General features: G+C 33.4%; 1 pseudogene; it reads left to right on the top strand.

Annotated features, from left to right (window-relative positions):
* The first annotated feature begins 874 nt into the window (after positions 1-874).
* Positions 875-26,062, top strand: LOC149571965 (calmodulin-binding receptor kinase CaMRLK-like; annotated as a pseudogene).
* Positions 26,063-27,513: the final 1,451 nt, after the last annotated feature.

The following is a 27,513-nucleotide window of genomic DNA, read 5'->3' as shown; positions in this document are numbered from 1 at the left end:
ATAAACTAATTGTTTCCATAAAGAAAACCAAAGAAAAGCTTTAATTTTTTTTTTTTTTTGAGTTAAATCACAGCTAAAAACAAACCTAACCCCCTTAAAGAGTGTATACAATTTCTCTTCTAAAATTAACCTAAGCTAAAAAGGAAGAAAACAAATGAGAGGCCTGAAAAGAAATGAAAAGGATGTAGGGGTTTAGAACCCTGTAATCATTTTCATTCTCTCGGTGTTTTCATTTGTTAATATTTATTCGCTTCTGAAAGCTCAGGGTCCTCGATAGATTACTTTGGAAGGTTTTCGTTCGTTTAAATGTGTTCGGAATAATGATGAACATTTTTCACCCTCTAATTGAAATCATAAAAACTCATTGCCCTCCACTAGTCATCTCAATTTCATAGCATTATGTGGAGAGAGCCAGTTGAACGAGGCGCTACACATTCATACAACCCTATACTCCTGGAGATCACTCTACATATCTTCAATTATTGCAGACATGCATTCTCAAGAAAGTGCTCCCTCACGGGTGAAAAATCCACTATTTCATTGCTCAGAGGAAGTTTGTAACTGCTATGCCCACAACTTTTCAGAGTAATCTAATTAACAAGGATATCAAATGCGAAAGTTTGGTGAATTCTAGTAAAGCATTTGACTACATGTTAAAAAGAAACGTCATATCATAGAATACGATTATTGCAGGGTATGGAAAACATGGTTATCCTCATGAGGAAGTCACTCTGGTTCAGCATACTCCAACCAGATCGGTTTACATTTTCCAGCGTACTCCCAGCCTGTCCTAAAATTGGATCTTTGGATACACCAAAGTATAACAGATGCGAGAATTTTGTCCGATGTTGTTGTTGCAACTACCCAGGTAGACATGGATGAGAAAAGTGGAAGCACGGACGAAGCCCACGAACTGTTTGACAGAATGTCTGAAAAAGACGTGTTTTTGAGGTCTGTTGCAGGATATGCACAAAATGGATCTACTGAAAAGGCTCTAGAAGCTTTCGCATATATGCAATTAGCGAGTTTGAGGTCAGATTCCATAACCTTTATATGCATCCTTACCGCCTGTGCCAAAATGGGAGTTTTGGAACAGGGTATGGATATCCATCAAATCGTAAGGGAAGTGGAATTTTTCTAGAGATCACACTTGGAAATTCTCTTGTAGACATGTTTGCAAAATGCGGAAGCATAGACAAGGTACGTGAATTGTTTGACAGAATGCCTCAAAGAGATACAGTTTAATGGAATACAATGATTGTAGGATTCTTACAAAATGGATTCGTTGAGAAGTTTTTAGAAATATTCAACCGAATGCATTCGGCAGGTGTAAAACCAGACTCCGCAATCTTTGTCAGCATCCTCCTTGTCTGTGCTAAAATGGGCTCTTTGGAACGTGGTGTGAGCATCCATCGAAGTATAACCGAAGTATAATGGGGGGCGCAGGGAGATTTTTGTTAGATATTAATGTTGGAAATTCTATGGTGGACATGTATCCAAAATGTGGAAGCATATAGATAAGGCATATGAACTATTTGATAGGATGCTTCAAAGAGATGTCATTTCATGGAATGCAATGATTGCAGGATATGCTCAAAATGGATTTGTTGAAAAAGCTCTAGTAACTTTCAAGAAAATGCAATTAACATGTGTACAACTTAACTCAACGAACTTTGTCAGTACCATCCCTGCCTGTGGCCAAATGGGAGTGTTGAAGCTGGGTATGAACATCCATCAAAGCATAATGGAAGGGGGTTTTTTTTTCAGTATTAAAGCTTGAATGCTTTGGTAGAAATATATGCAAAATGTGGTATTATAGACAAGACAATGAAGTGTTTGACAAAATGCCTCAAAGAGATGTGATCTCATGGAATGCTATAATTGGAGGATATACAAAAAATGGATTTTGCAAGAATGCTATAAACATTTATAAATCAATGAAGCACTCTGGGACATATTTTGGCATTGTAAGCTTTGGTTTTGTTTTATGTGCATGCAACCATGTAGGTTTAGTGAATGAGGGTTGTACATACTTCAATTTCATGAGTAGACCTTATCACATTACACCTACAACTAATCATTATGTGTGTAGGGTTGACCTCGTTGCTTGTGCTGGTTATCTTGAGGACACCCTAAAATTTATCATTTAGATACTAGTTAAACTCGTGGTGGTTGTGTGTATGTGCTTTCTTGGTGCTTGTAGATCACATATGAATAGAGGTTTAGGAGTCTTTATAGCAATCCTGCTTTTTTATTTGGATCCTAAAAATGCCATGACTTATGTTCTCTCAAACATATATGCAGAAATGTGTTGGTGGGGTGAGGTTCACATGTTAAGAAGATTGATGAAAGATATAGGAATAAAAAAGATCCATGAATATAGTTGGATTGAAGGTTATAAAATGGTACATGATTTTTGTATAGAAGACAAATCACATCCCTAGACACAGGATATCTTTGCAAGTTGGGAGAAATTGTCTTGGGAGATGAAGTTAGTGAGGTATTTTCTAGATTCAATTAATTTTCCTTGTATTGTGAAAGGTGATGAAATTTTTATCTCTCTTCCATCATACTGAAAAGTTGAAAAGTGCATTTTGCTTGTTAAATATACCACCTTGAACAATTATTTGAGTTTGTTAATAAACTTCGAGTATTTAGTGATTACCACCCTCTCTAGGGTCATTTTATCAAGAACAAGACTAAATAGAAGGGGAAAAAAGGAGAATAGGAGGGAGACAATAATCAAAGAAATACAAGGAGGAGTGATCGGGCCCGAGGTTCAAAAAGTCATTGAAGGTATAAAAGAAATAGTAAAGTGCTACATGTTGAGATAATAAGTGTTGCACCCATTGCATAATATTGTTATATTGTATTATTTTATTTTATTATGTAATGTTGCACCTGATGGACGTGTAACATGTAAAGATTCCCATGGGATAGAATTGATGAGTTGTATTCTAACATTGTGATAATAGTTCATGTAATTATTCAATATTGGAGAAAAGAATTAAATTTTCAATATTAAATGTGGGGTCAATGGGTTAGGTAGCACATGGTTTTAGTACATAGTTTATGTAATAACACTTGGTGCTTTTGTGAGACTTACTACTATGTAAGCAGCCACAAACGTAGTTGTTGTATGAGAGAGAAGATAGAAAGGAAAAAAACAAGAGTCGAGCGGGACAAGCCTTGACAAGTTATCCAAGGGAGCATTTGTAAATGTTGAAAGCATGACATGAGATGTGTGGATTCATGCTTATTCACATGGATTGCTTAGTTGTGGCTATGACTTTAAAGGCTTCCATGGTTGTATTGCAATGGTGTTTTTGTTGAATAATACATGGTGATGGATGCTTTTGGAGGCTGGGTTTTTCCCTCAATGAGGGTTTCCTAGGGTATATCTTGTGTCACATTTTTTGTGGATATGTTGTCTATTCTCTTGCATGTAGATTTTAATTACATATTTATTTTAGATCTATTATGGGTTATGTGGAAATGGTTACGTTCTTTGTTGCAAGTTTTTTAGATTGAATCCATGTGAATGCATGAGAGAATAAAACAAAAGGCAAGATATATGAGTTGTTTATTGCAGATCTGAGGGTTTTGGGTTTTCTATTATGATGGGATATTGGTAGATTTTGGGCATGTGAAATTGTTGGACAGAAGGATTTTTCAGATGTTTCATTTCATTCGATCTATTTTGGATGATGGACAATTAAAGCTAGACAAGATACATGTTGTCAAAAAAGTTTGCACCCTTGTCCAAAGTTTCTAAGGACAACTTTGTGAAACATGGAAACAAGCTTCAAGTTGTGGGACTTGAACCATGAGGTTGAGTCTCTGGAGAAGGCCGACTTCCTTTGCTACTAGGATACACCTAACTAATCTTGGAGAGGAAAAGGAAGAAGGGATGCATGAAAGCAAATCTACCTACTCTAACCTAAAGGGGTGATGCACCAAAATAGAGTGTTTGAACTTATCTCTGCCTATGAATGCACAGTCAACCAGTTGTAACCTCAAAGAATATAGATTCAGACCTTGCTTAATTCAACAATTACATGTAGATCAGACAACAAAAGAATGCTATAGGAAGAAACTCCACTTAATATCATTCGAATGTCAAAAGTAGATACAATCATGCAAATTGCAGAACATGACAAAAAACATTAACTAGAGGCAAAGAACCTTGCACAGTGTGCTAATGGCTAAAAGAGACTCAATAGAGGATTACAATGGTTCAAAGGCATGAGAAATTATAGTAGCATGCATGAAAGCAATATTACAGAATCAGAAAAAGATCTCCCCTTACAAGATTACAAAATTTTCCTTTATAGCTCAGGCATAACTTAGATATTTCTAATTGGAGTTACTCCCCAACCACTGTCTTAAATGCTTCAGAGAATAATCATACAGTTTTGGGGAAAATCTAATCCTAGTACAAATTCAAATACAATGAAACCCAATATTTTTTCCAAAACAGAGCCTTGAGAAGACAGAATGACGCCATTAAGTCATTTTGACCAAGTAGATGGATAAAACCAGCGATGGTGGAGTGTTTTCTGCCGTTCACTAGGCATGGCATTCATTGGAGAGTGGTTGAAATCGATCACAAAGATCAGATCGTGCAAAAAACATTTCTTCTTCATAGTTGGCTCGACGAACTGGCATAGTCAATATGTTAACTGAATCCTGCAACCAAAATGGTCCATGTGGGCCAATAATCTTATTTTGTTTTGCCACCTCAATAATGTCTCCATGTGATTGACCATATCACTTTAACCACCTTAGCACCTACCTAGCACCCTTCGGAATAGTTGACCCCACATGTTTCTCAAGCGTAAGATTGGAACCAAGCAAAATTCCTTTTACAACCTTATGAAATTTGACAACTTTGTAAGATCTTACATCTTCACCTTTGGCCTTATGATCTTATGACATCCTCTTTGGCTATTCCTAGCATAACATTGGAGCTCAATCTCTTTCCTTTCACGATCCTACAAAGTATCTACACTTTGGAGCATTGTAACACTCCTTTTTCTTTCTCCTGACGCTACGGTTCCCCAATCCTATGACTCCCCGATCTTACGAGTCTGGCATAACATCATAAACCCTTGAAAATTGACCTGTGATCTCCTGATCACATATCATCTTAGGACTGAAAACCTTGTCTTACAATATTAGGATGACCTTTGCTATTACGATCTTACGATCTTACGGTGGGCATCTCGATCGTAGAATCTCACCTTTACTTCTTGGGCTTCCCAATCTAACGACCATTGTAACATTGCAAGCCTTCACCTTTCCTAGTGCAATCTTATGAACTTTTGTAGCATCGTAGGCCCTTGAATTTTAGTTCCCGACCTTATGATATCTTATTTCCATGGCATTTAGTATAAAATGGGGAGTGGCTGTTTATCCTTTAATTTCAAATGTGGTGATTTTGGCAGGAGGGCAAATTTGGCCAACAATTCTGGCGACTCAAAGGGGATGCAAGCCGACTATGCATAAGACTAGTGACCTGAAGCATCCATTGGGCTACAGAATCGTGAAAATGCAAGAATTTGCCTAGCAAAACCCTAAAAAATGGTAGAAAATATACCTAGGAAACTTCAAAACTGCCTCTTTGCAATTGGAACCAGGAACCCAAAACCCTTCTGCAACCTTTGCAAAACACATGTGCTCATGCACTTCTTGGACAACAAAAAACAAGGAAGGAAACTATCCTAAATTATATACATGAAGTGTTCATCCTTTCTCATAAGTAGGACTTAAGATATATTCCATTAATTGGAATAGGCAGAATTTCACCATCGGGCCTACTTAATTGAAAATCATTGGCCTGTTTGCAACTGATAAGTACATAGGGACCACTCCATAGTGTATCAGATTTTGAGGGCCTCCCCAGTTTCGCCTTGTCTGCATCCCATCTTAATACTAGATCACCTTCTTTGAAGATTCTGACCCTAGCCTTCCTATCAAAACTCCCTTTCACTTGTTGCTGATGTGTTTCTAGGGTCTGCATAGCCTGTTTCCTCTTATCTTCTAGTTCCATTACTTCTGTTATTCTTATTGTCATGGCATCATTTTCCATTAGCTCCAATTGATGAGCTAGTTCAAAGGATGGAAACTCTAATGAAATTGGAAGCCTTGCTTCCATGCCATATACCAACATAAAGGGTGAATTTCCTATGGCCCTCTTAGGTGTTATCCTATCAGCCCACAGTGCTATCCTTAACTTTTGATGCCAACATCTCTGATTGTCCTCTATAGTCCTTTTCATAATCCTGATTAGGTTTTTGTTGGATGGCTCTACCAATCTATTGCCTTGAAGGTAAGTTTGAGGATGTGCTCAAGTATATATTATGATCAACTACCCATGCACAAATTTGAGCTCCTATAAAGATTTTGTATTATCTGAAATAATGGTTGAAGGGGCACCAAACCTAGTCACAATTCCATCAAGGAATTCAATAACAAAAGATTCTATGGCATCCTTTAATGCTATTGCTTCTGTCCATCTGGTAAAGTAATTTGTAGTAGCTAAAGTCCACTTGTGACCAGAGCTGGAAGAAGGATTGATAGGGCCTATGAAATCCAACCCCCATTGAGCAAAAGGCTAGTCCACCTGGATGGGATGAAGATGAAGAGTTGCAAGCTTTTTCTTACCAGAAAAGAAGGCACATTTTTCACACTTCCTTACATAATCATGACCATCATGGAACAAGGATGGCTAGTAGTAACCAGCCTTCATGATCTTCATTGCAGTTGTCCTTGCTAAGAAGTGGCCACCATTAGGACCATCATGAAGCTCTTTGATCATTCTTTCAACTTGGTTTGTGTCAATGCATCTTAATAGGACTCCATTAAAATCTTTCCTAAAAAGGATACCATCAACTATGACATAAGGAATTGACTACAACCTATACAGTCTCCTTTTAGTTCTATCCAATCCTTGAGGGTATCCACTTCCTATCAAGAAGGTTATCATTTCATTCATCCAATTCTTTGGATTACTATTTCTTGCTTCTTGCTATTCTGTCAATATCATGGCAACTTCCTCATCTGACTCCTAAGACAAAATCATTTGTTTGCATAATCCCTTCCCTCTTATCAACTTGGTAATTTGGATGTCAACATCATATCTCATTACTTTAGTAATCCAACCAGCTCTCTTCTCACTAATATCTTTGCTCAAAAGGAAATCCTTTACACTGGCGTGGGGTACCAACAAATGGATCTTGCTATGAGACAAAAGGTGTCTAAATTTCTTCAAGGCTTTGATGACTGCAAGGACTTTCTTCTCTACATAACTGTATTTGTCTTCATATCCTTTAAGCCCTTCACTAAAGAAGGCAATAGGCTGGTCTTCATTCTTATCATTTGTTTGAGTCAAGATAGCAGAGATACTTCACTAGTAGAATATTGATAAATAAATGGCTATGTGACTAAAACTTTTAGTCAGAATACTAAAAATTTTAGTCACGTGACTAAAAGTGATCAAAATATAGTAATATTTTGCAGTTACTAAGTATAAGTGACTAAATAAATGACTAATTTGATCATCAGGTAAAATCACAAGGTTGGGCAAAGAGTAGTGACTAAATAAATGACTAAAAAATTGGTCACTAATAGTTAATCACCCAAATAAATGACTAAATGAATGATCAATATCTTTTTAATCATATTAATACATTTTTTTATAGTTTTTTATAACTTTTATTACTCACTGATAACCCATAATATCATTATTAATTAAATTCCTTGATTGTCCTCTTAATTGATATTGAACTACAAATAAACTCAAAATCACCCCAATCTGTATTCAAACTCCCTAAACTCTGTCTATGGGCTCCTCAAGAAAATAAAACTACTCCATGAACTCAAAAGAAAACTCTTAGTCGATCTTTGCATATCAAAAAGATTAATTATCAATTAAGTATTTTACAATCTTAATATATAATTTTTATTAATCATAAATTTTTTTTTACAATGGGGTTTGATTCAAACCATCAAAGGCTAAGATGGGTGATGGATTATAAACTTCAAGATTGTATCAACCATCACAAAGTAACACAAACTTAACATTAGAGCAATAATTATATGGTAAAACTACATTACATGACATTTATTTTTATTTTGTGGGATAGGGTTGGCCTTATTTTTCATCATGTTTAACATCTTCCATGTGTTAATATTGAGTAAAATCTTAATTGAGGTTTTGATTGCTTTTTTTTCTATTTTTTAAAACTATGATGGAGTTTTTTTGCTAGAATAATAATGATTTCTTTCTACATCATTATATTTTATAAAATAAACATTATAATAATTAAATTAATTTAATTATAAAATAACATATAATATACAACTAATACATTATAGGTTTAAATATTACTTCAATATTTTTCTATATATTATAATAATAACTATGGTGTAGATAAAAAATGTTATGTGGCTTTGAGAGGCATCCCTTGGATCACATGTGAACCTATCCTTGACCTTTTTGACCTTTGTTTACTTTATTTGGGATTGCTACTTCTCCCTTTGGAACAAGACCTATATTTGTAATAAATGTATATATCATAGGACCTATGTGTCCTAATGGCTATTGTAATACCCTTAAACTGATCTCATAAACCAATTGCACCTAATCTCAAATATCAATCAACATTCATTAAAAGTCCTAACTCATTAGGCATTTCTAGTCTTATTTCTCCTATTTGATCTGTGTATCGAATTGCACAAAATCCTTAATTTACAATAATCATTGGACATTGATGAATTCCTAATTGAAGTTGGCTACTAAACCTCTTTAATCAATTAATTTAATTAAAAGTCTTAGCATTTCAATTAAATTAATCCCCTTTTGTCAAGTACACATGAGAAAAGAATTTATTGATTTAATTGAGTTGAATATCTTAAAATATCAATTTACTGAATTAAAAGTTCATAAGATAAGAAAATCAATTAAAATGAGACAAATAATTTAATTTCCTTTAAATTATCTTCCAAAATTTGAGAAAAATCATATCTTCAGTTAAAAAAGGAAATGAATTAGTTTACTTAAATAAAAAAAGGAAACATTCTGGTCAACTCATTTATTCAGTTAACTCCTACATTCACTCCAAAATTAGGAAAGCTAACTCCCTCTTAATAGAAATTGCTTATTTTTTAACTCAACTTTGGATTGATCTCAACCATCTATCAAGATCAATTTCAACCATTGATTTATCTAGGATTTCTATAAAACAAGGCATCTTGCCTCTTATTTGACAAGTGCAAATTTGAGTATTGAAACTCTGCAAAATTTGTGCTAGGGTCGTCTAGATATTTTCTTATTACTTTTTATTTGTTATTAGAATTTGCCTATCATCTAGTTTAATTGAATTTTTTTTATTTGATAGAATAGAATGCCTCATCTAGATTAATTTATCTTACTTGCAACAGAGAAACTACAAAAGCATGGTCAAAGCATACATTTTAAATCCTTCATTTTAATGGAGTCTAAAGTCATTGGATGCTCTTGGTTCTGAGAGCAATCAAACTTCCATTGAATAAGAGGCAATAATTCATTTTGATAAGATTCTTCCATATTCATTTGTGATCAATCTTGTATTTAATGACTTATTATTGAAGTGTGTTATTGATTGTATTGGCCACATTTTGCACACACAACTATATATTGAAATTTATTTTGTAGTTAGACATATCATATAATAGGAAGAAGAGTAGATCTAGATTTTGAATTGTAAGTGGAATTTGGATATTATTCTACAAGATTTTTGATGCATTTAATTTGTTGAGAGTTTGAAGCTTTTCACATAGATTTATCTAAGTCATTCTTGATTAAAATCTTTGACCCCAACTTGTTTGAAAAGATTTGAATCTTAACAATAACACTTTTAGTATTAAATGCATGTAGAAAAAACCCCAAAAAATCTTGTTTTCATTTATAAGAATTACAAAGTTATTGTAATACATCACTACAAATAATAATTGAACCCATAGAAATTAAGCAATATTCCTTTTGTATACCGCATGATTTTTTAATTATTCCTAATTATGTTTCTTTAATTTATAACAGCATTATAGAATGTTATTTGTTAATATTTAACATTACATTGCATGTAGAAGAATTGTAGAAGAATTTTCTGACTTTTTAAAATGATAATGAATAATTTATTTTTTATTAAATATAATTTAACAAATATAATATAAGTATATAAGAAAATAGTAACTATAAAAATCCCATTGATAAGGAATAACCATTTGCAATTTTCATTTTCTATAATCCATTTCGTGGTTTGTAGCCACGAATGAAGGTTGTGGCTTGGCCCAAAAAATAATTAGGGCTTGGAAAATGAATTTTTTTTTAGGGTTTGGCAACATTTCCATAGATCTTCACGAGCTTACTCTGCAGATTTGATGGGAGCGTCTTCAACAGGTGAGATTTTTTTTGGTATTGTTCCAATAAACATTTTTTGAAGAAAGTAGAACGCAATAAATTCATCTTTGCTTTATTTTGATCTTTCCTACCAAATGCTTCACACTTGTTCCTTTATTTTAACTTTCTTTTGGCTTTTCTACTTGAATGTTTTCGAGGGTTTCAATTATAATCATAGTATAAGAATAACATAAATGACCATTTGCAGTAGCGACCATAAATCAAATAAATCCCCATACGCAACATATCTTATGGTAACATTTTGTACAATACCAAAATGCACTACAATTCTGACATGCAAAACAAAATTATTATTTTGAAGGAAATGTCGATAGTCAGTATCGTGTGACATGAAATGCTTCAAATGCCTATGAGCCAACTTAAGGTCAATCACTTCTAAAACTTGGGTGACTTGAGAAAGGAATGTATACAATTCTATATGAAGTTTCAATGTGGATGTGCATCAATTGAATTTGAAATAAAAACCTAATTACAGTTAATATGTGGATGAGCGATTTAACTTCTAGAAAATCTCAAATAGAGGTCATATAGGAGGTATTTAAATAAATCCACCCCTTTGGAAGAAGAATCAATAATATTTATTCAGTCATCATAGTTTATAAATAGAGATTTATCTAATGTAATAGTGTGTCTTATTCTAGGTTGAAAGAACAGGGAGTAAATTAGAACAAGGGAACTAAGCAAAGAGATAAGGTTTAATTAAAAAGAGAAATTGACCAATTTTTATAAATAAAGAGTGTGGGGTTTCTATGAGTATTTTGCTACGCAAAGGTGAGTGGTCACTAATAGGCCATTATTAGTAAATAGGTGTAGAAAGTGTGGAACTATGGACAAAGCATGTGCACTAATTAACAAAATGTCTCACACAAAACTAGCCTTTAGGGTTTTTGTTTGTCTACTTTATTTTCAATGGAAACTTTTCTCATGAAGTTGAATACAAATAAGGCCAGAGACTAGAGGATTGAGTATTGTCCACGAAAGGAGAAATACCATCATTTACATCCTAAGAATACAGTAACACTTGTCACATTTGAACAACACAATTTGTGGCACCAATCTTTTTAGGACGAGCTTTTGGGTGAATCATGTCATATAACACAATTAGAATAATCTAACAACTAGACAACAATAAGGAGAATAAATATGGTCTTATATTTATTGCAGGAGATGGAAATTAGATTTGGGAAATACAAAAGAATTAAGTAGATAAACAAGGAGCCAACATAATATCTAGTTTAGACAAAGGAATATCGATAGTGGTAGACCAACATAATATATATCATGCAGGAGGACATTTCATAGATATCGCTGGGAGAAGTTTATGATAATTTTAGGTTGAAAGTAGTGACAACATTGATAAACATAATACACTATGTAATAGAGATAAATGTAGTATAATGAACCTCATAACCTATCAATTTTATGCCAATATGGAACAGAAATACTAGATGTCGTAGTCAGTAAAGAAGGATATCCTTATAAAGCTTATATATACATATTTGTGACTTGATCTATTATCCATATCAATAACTAAAGTTGTCAATATTTCATTGGTAAAGGACAATTGAGAAACTTGTTATTTAAAAGGCATGAAACAACAATTGGTTAAACCAATTTTATATAAAAACTAATAATATAATAATAATAATTTTATATAATACTAATGTAAGGAATTGAATTCATTATAAAAGAGGTTAGATGAAAGAACTCAAGTGGATTTTTCTAATTTCCCAAGACAACTATCAAAGGGACATTACATAAAGATAAGTCTTTAACCCTTCCTCAAGGTTGTTCCACAAGAAACTGGTTTACCAAAATGGTTTAATGGTAATTTAATTGATGGGAAATTGAAGCCTTGGTCTCCTTTGAGTAGTGAATTCAATCTCATTGGAGAGCCTATTGTATCCTCAAGAAATCATGTTCTCTCAACAATTCCAATGATGTTCTCTTAGCCTTCTCAAACCCTATTAGTCAGATACTAAATGATTTACATCTCTCTCCTCATCTAATGGCCACTAAGAAAAAATTATCTATAAAATTCTTTGCAATAATAATGTTATCTTTGAACCTTGTGCAACTTTAATAAAATGAAAAATCTGTTACCGACCAAATAAAATAGTGCTATCTTTGAGTATCTTAATAGTCTATGGAATTTAATCTCTTCCTAAAAAGGATTGGAAAAACATTTTTAGAATGATTGGGCAAGTGCAATGGAGCCAAAGAAGGCTTGCTTGAACTGGTTGTTTATCCTTCAAATGGTGCCCTTTAAAATTGACAATAATGATATTGAAATGTGTAATATCTGCACGATTCCAGGATCCATTAAACATATTTTTCAATTGTTTTATTTCTAAAGAAATATGGAACATCTTCTATTCTACCCTCAATGGATGGTATAATAATATATTCTAGAATAATAATATATTCTGGAATAATAATATATTCTGGTCTTTGAACTCTGTGCACAACTTTAATAAAATGAAAAATTTGTTACCTACCAAATAAAATGATGCTATCTTTGAGTATCTTAATAGTCTATGGAATTTAATCTCTTTCAAACAAGGATTGGAAAAGCATTTTAAAAATGATTGGGCTAGTGCAATGGAGATAAAGCAGGCTTTCTTGAACTGGCCATTTATCCTTTTAATGGTGCCTTTAAAATTGACAATAATGATATTGAAATTTGTAATGTCTGCAATATTCTAGGATCCATTAAACATATTTTCTCAATTGTTTTATTACTAAAGAAATCTGGAACATATTCTATTCTACCCTCAATGGATGGAATAATAATATATTCTGGTCTAGAATTCCATTTAGAATTATAAAAAAAGTTAATTAAATCATACAAAAATAAATAAATTTCTAGTTCATTCTCTCTTCTGAGATTTTATGGTGAATTTGAATTTATAGGAATGAGAAGAAATACTAGGGAAGAGGGATGGTGCTTACTAAGTTTAAAAAGAGACTCGTTTTCTTCTTTTTTGTTAAGCAGGTAACAGTCACAATAGAAATCTTGATACACAAGTTCTTGAAGGCACTCGAATGGAGTTGTTCTAGTTAACTCTTCTGAGGTTTTGAATGGGTAGACTTGGAAATTTAATGAGGAAAATATATACTTAATGTAAGGCCTGCTAGAGTTCATGAACAAGTAAAATGAAGAAGATAATGAGAATAATACAATCCCAAAAAACAAACTGGACAAAGGCAAGAACAAAATAGGGTTCCTCACTAATGAGGAGAAGTTATAGGCTTTGAAAAAGTTAGATCAAATTTGGATCTCACAGATCCATTTCATATGCATTTCTTGAATACCCCTAAAACATACAGTGCCAACATAAATATCTAAAGTTAATCAATCACTTCTTTTTGATTATCTTGTTTACTATACAATTATCTTGCAGATGGTCCAATTACCAACAATTTGTTTTGGATAGCCCCAAAACTTAAAAGGCTGTAACTCATTTATTTTTTGCTTACCAATAGTTATGTGAATGAGTGATATGATTCTAATCTATCTAGTTGTTTGGCTGTGACACGATTCCAATCTATTGAAATTCAGAAAAAAAATGAGGTAAATCTGGATATTCAGCTTGACTTTTGGGAGTCTCGAATGCTTTAAAGCTAGAGGTTGAATAAGTGACACTTTGGTTCTGAAAGGCTAATGGAGCTTTTTTTTATATAAAATATAGTTTTGAATGCCATCTAAAAGGCAAAGTTCTACTGAGACATTTTGAGCCTAGGCCATTAGCAAACCCTTTTTGTGGAAATGAGATGGCGAGCTCCTTGGCTTAGAATAGAGAATAAAAAATTCAAAATAAAATAAAGAAAACCTTGAAGGGAAGACAGATTAAATAGACAAATATTTTGTTGATGCAAGATTGTGATTTTTCCTGGTACAATCCAATATAAAGATGACTTTGGAACCAAAAAATAAGGAAACTAATTTTGCTTCTACCATTAATGGAGCAGAGTTGGCATTAAATGCATTTCTGACAATAATAGCTCTGAGGTATGCCTCACTTGTAATGTCATAAGTATATAGCTATAGCTAGGATTTTGTAGATATTGAGAAAAGGAAAATAGGTGGAGGCAAATTTGCTTTTTAGTTTAGAAAAATGCAACTTGCTTTATTTCAAAGGTTTTTCTTGTGAAAGAGGGTTGTAGACTTAGAAGCCAGGAAGTGTTATGATATGGGGGGATGCCAAAAAAATAAAACTATTTTGAAGAAGTATTTTAGTAGATCTTAAGACTATTTTTTCAAAACAAAAATTAACCATAGTGACTATTGCCACAGTATGCAAATGAAAATGAACCCTTACAATATGGAGTAAATAGATAAGCCTTCATCCTATCATCCAAGATAATTTTAAATGGGTGGCTTACATCATATCTGAGAAATTTTAAATAGAACTTGATATTTATAATCTCTATTGTTCATTTACTAGATCTCTCACATGAAATTTAATCTTGATATAATACATCAAATAACAATGTTATTAATTGTTCAACTAATATGTAGGATGGGAAAACTCTGTTGTAGCTTTATCATATTCGATATTTGTTATTATTTTATTTATAATGATATGTAACATTTTTATATTAATTATATTAATTATTATATCTGTAATATTAAAATATTAACTTGGAATAAGATTATAATCATAATTTAATATTTTATTTTATTTTTATTCATCATCTTAAAATAGATGATTCATAATATTATGTTATATGTTACTTCTTAATCATATCTATAATAATAAATTATATTAAGTAATATTATTATTCAAATTATTATAATAATTTTGTAATATTATTAACAATATTTTCCTTTTTTATTATAATAATTTGAATAGTAATATTTTATAGTGTATTATTATTTATTTGATTAACATGATTATTATTATGATTATGATTATATTTAATTAAATTTTTCATTTAACTTTGTATTTAGGCTCTATTATCATTCAAATCTAACTTTGAAAAGGGGACATTACATTATGGTCAAGGATATGAAGTTTATAGTTATGATCAACCATCTCAGGATCCATCAATGTATTGTTCTGGAGCTTATCCTATAAGTGGGGTTATCAACAGGTGAAGCATAGCCATTGCCTACTAGTCTTTACTAGTCCATTATTTCCTTTTGTTATAGATTTTTTAAAGCAATTTATCATAAACATATTATTTAGTTCTTTGTTACATTTATGAATTGACACCACTTTCCCTATTATTAGGAATAACTTAATTTTAGATCATTGATAAAAATTTCTTTTCATGTGCCTTATTTTGATCAAATTCTTGTTTTTATGTTGTTTGTAGACTAAGGTTCAGTAAATGTCAACATTAGGTGTAATGAAAACTTTTAGCATCCACCTAAGTATGAGGAAGAGGAAATATTTGATCCTTTGGCACCTTCATATGTTAAAAAGTGAGTATTTCAATTGATTGTGTTTCATAGTTTTTAATAGATGTGATTTTTTAATGGGGTTTGATGTTTTTATTTAATGCAAAGGTCTATTTTCTTGACATAAATTGCATAATCATTTGTATCTTTTTTCTAAGAAGTACGTTAACCCAAGAAACAACACATGTGTGGCCAAAGTACTCCAAATTATATTTTATAAGAGTCTATCACTACAATAATTTAGAGAAGTGTAATTGACATGAAATATAATTTTAAAATGCTTAAATAGAAGAATTTAAAATTGTTGAATTGTTATTGATAAAGGCTTAGATTATTGTTTTTTATAATAACTAAAAGTTATGCTCTTTGAGAAGAGTATATCATGTTACAGTGACCATGATCATGGTAGATCTACTGTTGGGAAGACAAATTTGTCAATTTTTTGCATTATTCTTTAGAGGGTACTAGCTCAATGGAAGAGCACCTACTTTATAAGTAGGAGGATGGTGGTTCTATTCCACTATGCCCTAATATGACTAAATTTATTGATTAAATAAACTACCAAAAAAAATACCAAATATACTACCATATATACTACCCAAAAGACTACCAAATAAACTACCAAACAAACTACCAAATATTCTACCAAATCAACTATCCAATATACTACCATATATACTACCCCAAAACTACCGTATATACTACCAAAATTACCGAATAAACTACCAAGTAACAACAATAAACGACTAAATCAATGACCTAATCAATGATTAAAATAGTTTAGTCATAAATTTGGTTGGGAGATAAATGTCTGGCAATAAACTACTATTGGTCACATGATCAAAATTAGTCACATATCTATAATTTTTATTGGTTTATTTAGTAATATATTGTTGTTTTTGTACTAGTGCTTGACTCACCACCTAATGTATAAAGAATGAAATCCTTCTCAAAATTTAGATTGATAAGAGTAGGGGCTGAGACTATTGCTTCTTTGATCTCTTCAAAACTTACCTTCCCTTCCTTGGTCCACAAAAAGACCATATTCTTTTTAAGCATGGTTATAAGAGGCTTCACCATGGTAGCAAAATTAGGGATAAACCTCCTCAAAAAATTTATTATACCAAGAAAACTTTGCAGACCCTTCTTATGACTAGGAAGAGAGAGAGCAAGTATCGCCTCTGTTCTCTTTGGATCAATAGTTAAATCATCCTTTGAAACAATGTGTCCTAATAGTTTTCCTTGATTGATAGCAAAGACACACTTGCTTGGGTTAAGGGATACATCAAACTCTCTACACCTTATGAACACTTGTCTGAGATGACCAAAATGATCTTCTACATTCTTTGAATACACTGTCATATCATCAAGGTAAACCAATACAAACTGTTCAATCATGTTTTTGAAGGCCATTTCCATTTCCTTTTGAAATGTGGCACCTACATTCGTTAGCCCAAAAGGCATCTTACTATAAGCATAGGTGCCCCACTTGGTGGTGAATGCAGTCTTGTATCTATCATATTCTTTAACCAGTATCTGATTATAAATAGATAATCCATCAAGAAATGAGAACCTCTTCGAGCCACTGACCTTGGAAAAAATCTATTCCATGGAAGGAAGGGGATGGTGATCCTTAAGGGAAGCATGGTTAAGATCCCTAAAATCCACACATAATCTAATCTCTCAATTCTTCTTCCTAATAGGGACAAGGTTTGCTACCCATGATGAGTGCTTGATAGGGAAAATTATATTAGCCTCAATTAGCTTGGATAGCTCTTTTCTCATTAATGGCTCAATTTTAGGATTCACTAGCCTCTATTTTTTTCTTACTGGTTTGACACTATCAATTAAGTCTATGGTATGCTGAAACAACCTTGGGTCAAAACCTTTTAAATCATTATATGTCCAAGAAAATATATCATTAAATTCTTGACATCGGTGAATGAAATTCTCTTGCTTAGTTTCAAAGCATACCTTCCCTATGTTTAAGGTCTTTCCATCAACAATCACAACTGGTGTATAATCATCTTTGTCAGTAGCTAATTTCATGACTCTACCTTTTACTTGGTCATCAAGGTTGAAAATAATCTCTAAGGTAATAAGACCTTTTGACACTTTGTTGGATCTGAGATTGATGATTTGATCTCCATACTGGTCATGTAACCTAGACTATTTTCTCTATGATAATTCTACCTCATTCTACAAGAAATTTACAATTTGTGCATTAGATTGAAAAACTTGCCAATTGGTGTTGTTGTTAGGAATTATAGGCCTAACTACCACTTTTATTTGTTGCCTCTTCTCATCCTCAAGATTCCTTGGTACATCATAAGATGCACCTACTACTGCAAGCCTATCAACATGTCTATTTTCTTTTCTAGGGATGCTCTGAATATTAAATGCATTGAAACTTTCAAGGAGTCTAAAAGAGAAGTAGTACCTTACTTGTGCAGAAGAAATCAACATCACACCTGCCCTTGATCCATTCTTATTCCTTGATCCATCAAAATACATACTCCATATCCCACTCACATTTTCTTTGGTCTTCATAAGGTTAGGGACAAGAGCATTCTTTTTTGACATACAATATGTACCAAGACCTATCTCACAGGTTTCTGATATGAGATCAAATTGATATGAATTAGCCCATTCATCTAAGAGAAAATCAATTATCTCTGCTAGAGAAGTGGCAGACTCATTCACTATGTCACTCTTATCAATTTCTAGGATAGTGCAACTCATATTGATGAGATTAGGGGTATAAGTTAAATATGATGGAGGGCTAGAGGCTCTACTTTGATTGAAGGCTTGGTCCCATATCTTGTTCTAAAAAACATATATGACCAATCAGAAGATATGTAACCACCTATTTGGGCTGTGAAGTCTCTTGATAGAAAAATGGAAAAATGAGGCTTCACTTCAACAAAAAATATATCTTGAGTCACAATACAAGTAGGGCATGCATGTAGGGCCATTCCCACATTCCTAAGTATCCCTATAGTCTTGACAATACTATCTTCCAACTGTAGTACATCCCTAACAATGGGCTCATATTTCATTTCTAAAGCATCAACAACACACCTAGGCATCACTGAACTACTAGCCCTTGAATCAATCATGCAATTGTGGACTAGCTTATCCCCTATAATTAGAGAAACATAAAATGGAAGAGATCTAACCTTTTTACTTGTTTCTACCTCCTTTGATGGCTATACTAGGCTTGTGGACTTTCCATGCTAGGTGGTTGATCCTTTGGTTCAATACTTTCCAACTCCTGCTCCAACAACCTCTTTTGCATGGGTATAGTAGGAACAACATGCCACATGAAAATATTCACATTTGTCTTCTTCATCTATTCTACCACACTGAATGAGGCATTAGGTACTTTGGTAGAAGCCTTGGGAACTACATGTGTAGGAGGTTGAGATGGAACAACTCGGGGACTATTCACATCTCCTCTAGAATTACTCTTTTTTTTTTGTAGAGGAGTGTTGGCTCGATCATTTGCTGCTTGTACATGAGGCAATAGATTTGATGTTGAAGCTTGATTAGGAGGAGGAGGGGTAGCATCTTCAATAGCTCTTCTTTTTCTCCTAGTGTTGTGAGCAATGAAATCTTGGTTTACATTACAATGTTCCTCCACCTGATGATCCATAAAGGAGCAATCACCCTGTCTTTGCATATATGAGGCATCTTTGGATTGGTTATCCTTGTATGATTGTCCTATTGTAGGATCTTGAATGGTCAAAGCCAAATAAGATTCAACCTTCTGACACATGCAATAGGAATAGGAGTAATTACAGGAGGGACAAAAATCTTGATCTTGGGCCATATTGTTTTGAGGGACTATGGCCCTACTTTGGTTTGCATTTGAGGTTGAGGCATGCTATTTTTCCTACTGTGATAAAAATAATTGTTACCATAATTAGGATTTGGAGGCCTACCATTATTTGAAGTTTGATATTGCAATTGATGAGCCTTAGTACCTTGAGCTTGCTGCCTTTCCAATGTCACGACCTTATTGCCCACCCTTTGCATCATAGAGAAGCTATCTTTCAATTCCTTCTCTTTGCCTTGCAATCTTTTATCTATGTTCAACATCACATACTACATCATCTCCTTAATTTCATCTATTCCATTTGAAGATGTGGAAGCTTAAGGGACTATTGCAAGGGATTGTGATGTAGAAGTTATGGGAATAGGGGCCATTGCTGGTTGGTGATTTGGGACATTAGGGAAGAAGGGCATAGGGGGCCTTAGGGCTAACTTTCCTCATATTAATATGTTTTCTACCCTTATTATGATTTCATAAGCATTGGGTAAAGTGTCTCCTCCCATGGTTTGGATTGTGGTGGCGATGTCACTATTAAAAGCTTTGAGTTAATGTAAGAAGGCATTACTAGGGATAGGCTTCATTGAAGTAGGTATTTTGTCCCATGTTTTTTGAAATCTATAATTGAAATCGATGATACATTCATGGGGGGCTCTTTTTATAGTAGTTAGCTGCTCTAAAATTGACAAATAGTCACTTTTGTCCTCAAATTGTTTACATAATCTTGCTCCTAGTCCATCCCAATATATTATAGAACCATGTGATAGACCTTTGTACAATTGTAGGGATTTTCCTTTTGAAGATGAAGCTAGGAGTCTAATGGCCACATCATCTTTTGTAATACCATGGATATTATAAACGCTTGTGACCTCTTGAATATGTTCCAAGAGAGAGATAGAAGTTTCACTAGTAAATTCAAGTATACTTTTGAGGGTAGCTACTGGTATGTCATGTCTTTGGGTCAATAAAAGAGGACTTCCACCATTAAAGGTGGCAAAATCATGAGCTCTAGCCATATAAAAAAGTAGTTTATTAATATGAGCTGATGGCTTTCTAGGTTAAGATCTAACAATAGGAGCAGTGGAAATTGACCTTGTAGGGGTATGTATTTCTTTTGTATTCCTAACCAGTGATAGGCACAATCTAGTCTTTCTTCTTCTAGGATTTGAAAATGAGAGTTCTTGATACTAAAAATTACCTCTAGAAGATGCCCTTGTTTTAGTTTTGGGCATGAATCACAACAATTCTAGTTTGGAACCAGATATGAAGGGTGTAGAGTTGCCAAGTGCTTGTGGAAATGAGTCTCTTAATGCATGGAATACTAAGAGCAACACTATTTCCTTAGCATCAACTTGAAATCTTCTTGAACTTAATCCCACTGGGCATGCCAAAAACTGTTGTCACAAAATTTTGCACCCTTGTCCTAAGTTTTTGCCTAAGGACAACCATGTGAAACATGGAAACAACATCCAAGCTATGGGACTTGAACTATGAGGTTGAGTCTCTAGATAAGGCTGACTTCCTTTGCTACCAAGGTGCACCTAACTACTTTTGGAGAGGAAAAGGGAGAAGGGATGCATGAAAGCAAATCTACCTACTCTAACCCAAAGGGGTGATGCACCAAAATAGAGTGTTTGAATTTATCTCTGCCCATGAATGCATGGTCAACCAGTTGTAACCTCAAAGAATACATATTCAAACCTTGCTTAATTCAACAATTACATTTAGATCAGACAAAAAAAGAGTGCTATATGAAGAAACTCCACTTAATGTCATTCGAATGTCAAAAAAAGATCCCCCCTTACAAGATTACAAAATTTTCCTGTATAGCTTAGGCATAGCTGAGAAGTTTCTAACTAGAGTTACTCCCCAACCACTATCTTAAATGCTTCAGAGAATAATCATACAGCTTTGGCGAAAATATGATCCTGGTACGGATTCAAATACAATGAAATCCAATATTTTGCCAAAACAGATCCTTGAGAAGATAAAATGACGCCATTGAGTCATTCTAACCAAGTAGATGGATAAAAATAGAGATGGTAGAGTATTTTTCGCCATTCACTAGGCATGGCATTCATTGGAGAGTGGTTGAAATCAATCATGAAGATCAGATCATGCAAAAAATATCTCTTCTTCATAGTTGGCTCGACAAACCAATAGTCAATAGGTCAACTAAATCCTGCAACCAAGATGGGCCACGTGGGCCAATAATCTTATTTCATTTTGCCACCTCAGAAAAGTCTCCATGCAATTGACCATATCACTTTAACCACCTCAGCACCTACTTGGCACCCTTCAGAATAACAAAACCCACATGTTTCTCAAGCATAAGATCGGAAGCAAGAAAAATTCCCTTTACAACCTTACAAAATCTAGCAATTTCATAAGATCTTATATCTTCACCTTTGGCTTTATGATCCTATGATATCCTCTTTGGCTATTTCTGGCATAACATTAGAGCTCAATCTCTTTCCTTTCATGATCCTATGGAGCATCTCAAATTTGTAGCATTGTAATGCTCCTTTTTCTTTCTTCCAATGCTACGGTTCCCTGATCCTATGACTCCCCGATCTTATGAGTTTGGCGTAACATTGTAAACCCTTGAAAATTGCCCCATGATCTCCCAATCACATTTCATCTTAGAACTTAAAACCTTGTCTTATGATATTACAATGACCTTTGCTATTATGATCTTAGAATCTTACAGTGGGTATCTTGGTCATAGCATCTCACCTTTACTTCTTGGGCTCCCCGATCTTACAACCATCATAACATCGCAAGCCTTCACCTTTCCTCGTGTGATGTTACGAACTTTTGTAGCATTGCAGGCCCTTGAATTTCAGCTCGTGACCTTATGATATCTTATTTCCATGGAATTGAATATAAAATGGGGAGTGGCCATTTATCCTTTAATTTCAAATGTGGTGATTTTGGCAGGAGGGAAAATTTGGCCAATAATACATATAGATGAAAATCCCAATGGATATGTTTACAAAGGTAGTGACAAGAGAGAAGCTAAATTTCTCTTTAGCTTTGGTTGGTCTTCTAGATTGAACAAGAATAAAAAAATAACATAGTTGAGGGTGGTTTGATCTAGTGGGAGCCCCATGTGGTAGCGGTATTGCTACAAGATCAGTCTCCAAGTGGAAATTGTTGTCTAGTGTGGAGTTTGATCAGTCCCCAAGTGGGAGATTGTTAGTTTGTAGTGATAATTCATAAATTCTTTGTGGAATTTTTTTTTGGGCTACTATTAACCAATGGTGGGCTACTATTCGCTAATGACTAATATTCACCAATTTATGGCTGACATGTTGTAACTAGTTTTAACCCTAAAGTGACAAAAATACTTGTGTAAAAGGGCTTAGGGTTAGGGATTTTTTTATAAGGTGTGATGTGAAAATTGGTTCTTCTGGCAATATTAAGCTGTAAGGGATTATAGATTGTAATAAGGTTGTAATTATTGGATCATAATAATATTGGACTTGCTGTTTGGTGGACGTAACCCAAAGTTTGGGTGAACCACGTTAAATCTTGGTGTCTTGTGTTCTTTTCTATGTGATCTATTTTTTTTAATTGTTTATATTTGCATGTAATTGTTATTTCTATCTGAGTTTCAATCCTAACACTATAGTGACAATGATATTCATGTAATGCTTCAGGAATGCAAAATGGATCTTGATGAAACAACCTAGAAGTTTCTCACTAAAAATCCTTTTCATGAGGTTAAGAGGAAACATGACAAGAAAAAAAAAAAGCTGATACAAAATACAACCATACCAATTTTAGCATATGCTAGATCAAGATTAGGAAATCAATTAATGGTGCAAAGGGAGGCTCATCGATAGGTCATGGAGTTGGTAGGGGGAGTTGCAGACCTGTTTTGAATAAAAGTGAAGGAGGTCAGATTTCAAGTGCAAGGGAGAATGGTACATATAATTTTAAACAAATCTATGATCAATAATATAATTTTACCAAATTCAACTTTGGCATATGATCCATCTACTTTAAATATATCCTTAATAAGGAAGGTCTTGTATTAATTTTTATTCTCTTAAATTAGTAGGAGTTCCTTTTAAAAGACCCTAAACTCAATTTAGATGGTAATTAAACATTCTCTATATATAGTTAGAATAGTCTGCTTAGTTTAAATCCCTCTTCTCCTTATTCAAGATCCATTTACCCAACATCTTACGCCTTTTTTTTACTTTCATTATTATTTTCTAATTGCAAAGGCTTGAGTTTTGATGACTTTATTGTAGTAGTTATTTTATGTTATGGAAAAGATCCTCCTATTATTGTTATTTTTGATGATGATGAGCATAAATTCAATATATTTGTATTGAGCTGATGTCAAGATAAGGCAATTATCAGAAAAAAAGAATCAGGGACAAATTTTCCAAGAGATTTGTTGGCTAGTGCCCTAATGGGTGGGGTTGCACATATAATGTGGCTCCCGTAGAGAGGGCCAAATTGCTCTTACAAACTCAAGAGGGTAATCTCACTATTACAATAGGAAAACATAGAAGGTTTAAGGGAATGCTGTATTGAATTCTTAGGACAATCAAGGATGAGGAAGTGTTTTCTCTATTGAGGGGCAAGGACAACACCATGCTTCAATATTACCCATCTATCACACCTAATTTTTCTTTGAAGGTATGTGTCATTTATTGCTTTGCTTTACTAGGTGAAAAATTTAGTAGTGATGTGTGTTGTTTTTCTTGTTAGGTGCAGTGATATTTGACTTAATTTAGTTTCACCTATCTCTGTATTAAAGTATCTACTATAATAGAGTTTTCAATTGAGATTGTCTTTATAATCAATGTGCTAATTGCTAATGGAGTAAATATGATTTTCTCTATGTTATCATAACTCTTCATTATTTTGCACATTTACATGTATGTATTCACTTCTTGTGCCCTAAAATTTGGTTTGCATAAAAAAAATTAAAATATCTAATTTTTTGAGATGGTTTGAGGTACCTTTTTAGAGTAAGCCATTTCACTTGATTACATGAAAATTTCATTTTGACTTTTAGATAGAAGTTAAAGAATAAAGTTGTTTCAATTGATTCTAAATTTAACAAAATAAATTGTTTTTGTGATTTCATGTCACTTTTTGTAATGTAAGGTTAGCTCAATTGAGCCAAGTCAACACCATGGACCTCTCCTACAATTCTCTCTATGAGCCCATAATAGTCGATCTTTTCACAATCTAGAGCTTGCAAATATTGGATGTGGCTATGAACTAATTGGGAGGAAATATTATGTTTGATTGGAGTAAGGTTTGGCATCAATTCACCCATTTGTAAAGACTCAATCTCTCCTTCAACTTGCTCAAGATAGATGACAATGGGTTCAATCTCTCTATCTTCTAAACTCTCAAGGAGGTGGACATGTCACATAAACAAATCTCTGGTAGCAAGGTACTGGCAAAATGTTTTTGATTAAGAAATATTAACACAATTTCTCTTGCTGGTAATAACATAGATTCAATGAACTTGTTGGATCAAGTCCTTATACCATCTTCAGCATCTAGATCTCTCTAATATTAATCTCAAAGGACACATTTCATCTTTAGCTCAAGTGCATTCATTACAATATCTGGATCTTCCTAACAATTTAATTGGGTTATTCAAAATGATTTCTGTGATTTAAAACTCTATAATACCTAAATATTTTTGGCAATAATTTTAGAGGTAATCTTAGTGCAGAGCATATGAAATTTTTTTGTACGTAAGCCTTCATTGATTCTAAAATGTGTAGTAAACCCTTGCAATCTCTCTACAATAAATGCACACCTAAAAATTCCCCTTATTTTGCCCCTACATCTTCTTATGGGGTCATGACTTCCAGCTCCATCACTTGCAATCCATCAAAAGAATCATCACCATCACCATTAGTATCACACAAATTGAAAAAACCTGCAATTGTGTAGGTAATGTAGTCATGGTAGTTGTAGATATCATGATAATAATGGTGATATTTCCTATTTTTTATCGCATAAGAGAAAAGAGTAGTCAAATCTTGTCCAAGAAATGGTATTTTTTAAGGTCTTTATTCCCCTATAAAATGGAGATTCCATGATTAAACCTAAGGTAGGGCCATTTTCCTTTGTGACAGATATAGGTACATGGGTTGCAGACATCAAGGATTCTACTTTTTCTCATGTTATACTTTTTGATAAAACTTTGATGAACATCATCTTCATAGATCTTTTAGCCCTCATTGGCCACTTCAAAAAAGATTCACAAATGGATGAAGGATAAAGTGAACTTATTTTTAGAGCCATTTTGTCAAGGGATTTGCATGTGGCAATCAATGTCCTAGAGTAGGATAAGGATATGGATGTGAATACTTAATCCTAAATTATCCTTGACACCAACCACTATAGCATTACAATCAATGATTGGGAATGGAGAAACAAGTTCCAATTCAAAATCTTGGAGTAGATGGGTCCACATGACTTTAATCTATAGGCAGGCAATAGGTTCACTTGAACAACCATGCCTCCCTCCACGAAAACATATGCAAGAAAAAAACACCTACCACTTTATTTTCTACAAGAAATTGATGTTGAAAAAAAATTGATACAAGTATGATAAATGTGTTTCAATCATTATTTTCTCACTAATGTCAAACATGCTACTTGTTGGTAAAACAATTTCTTATATGATTTGAGTACTATCATTTATTTGATTGATTAAGAGGATTTGATCAAATGAGGTAACAATAACACCTAGTGGAAAGGTTGAGTTATGATATGAAAAGGAGTACAAGGATCAATTAAGATAGTGATATCATAATGCATTGATAATCTACTTAAGGTTGAAAAGGTTGGTTACACTAATTAAGTTCAGAAGAACAAATTAAACAAAGTTTGTCTGTCAAGCATGAAAATCTACACAATAGGTGCCAATAAAAGTTAGTGCAAGCCAAGAACAAAATAATTTGGAGCCAAGAAAAGTCAATTTCAGTGTATGCCGAGTGAAATAGTGTAAGCTGAGTGCTAGTAAACTTTAGTTCATGCTAAGTGATTTGATAGAGGATGTCGAGCAATTATGTATGTGTTGAGCATCAAAGGCCAGTTAATGCTAAGTGTCAGCATTATGAGAAAGATTGAGAATTTGATGAATCTGAGCTGACAAGTTTGATTTCTAGAATTGTGTGAACTATGTGGAAGATAAGGTTGATGAGTTGGTAGCATAGAATTCATGGTGAACCATTTTCAAGTGAATTCAAAGAGGATTTAGGGAGTAGTTTCCAGAAGGGAATAAAATAAAATAAGGGGTAGATTCATTGAATCCTACCTAATCTAACCTAAACCTAAAATGGATGACAGAGGATGAACAACAAAAGATCTTAATTCTCTATTTATAGAGATGGCTGGTTAGAAGAAAAGGTTGTCATGTGCAAGAACCTAAGGAAGACAAGGAGTCTAGGGTATTGCTTCATTCAATGACCTAAGAGAAGAGACTACATTAGCAAGAAAATAAAGAAGGCTTAAGAGTATGGATTCTTGAAGGGTGAACACGCTATAAGAGTTGAAGTGTGTGAAAGCCAAGCAGAATAAAGGACTGAAACAAAGATCTGTAATCTGCAAAGTGAGTTGTAAGTTGTTATCAGATCAAGCCTTACTGTTACTTTCTAATCATTGTACTAGTCTAGGGTAAATCTTTTGGATTAAGGTTGACCTAATATTCATTTGTAAATACTTTAACTGAGTGACATTCCAAGTGAATGATCAAAAGTCCTCTAACAAGGCTCACTCCTAATAGGGTGATTGAAATCCTTTAACTAGGTCATATTTAAC

The sequence above is a fragment of the Cupressus sempervirens genome, chromosome 2, assembly GCF_028749045.1.
Source record: "Cupressus sempervirens isolate cs-2001-9-10 chromosome 2, ASM2874904v1, whole genome shotgun sequence".
Taxonomy (NCBI): Eukaryota; Viridiplantae; Streptophyta; class Pinopsida; order Cupressales; family Cupressaceae; genus Cupressus; species Cupressus sempervirens.
Note: the sequence above shows the minus strand (reverse complement) of the source record. Positions and strands in the feature narration are given on the sequence as shown.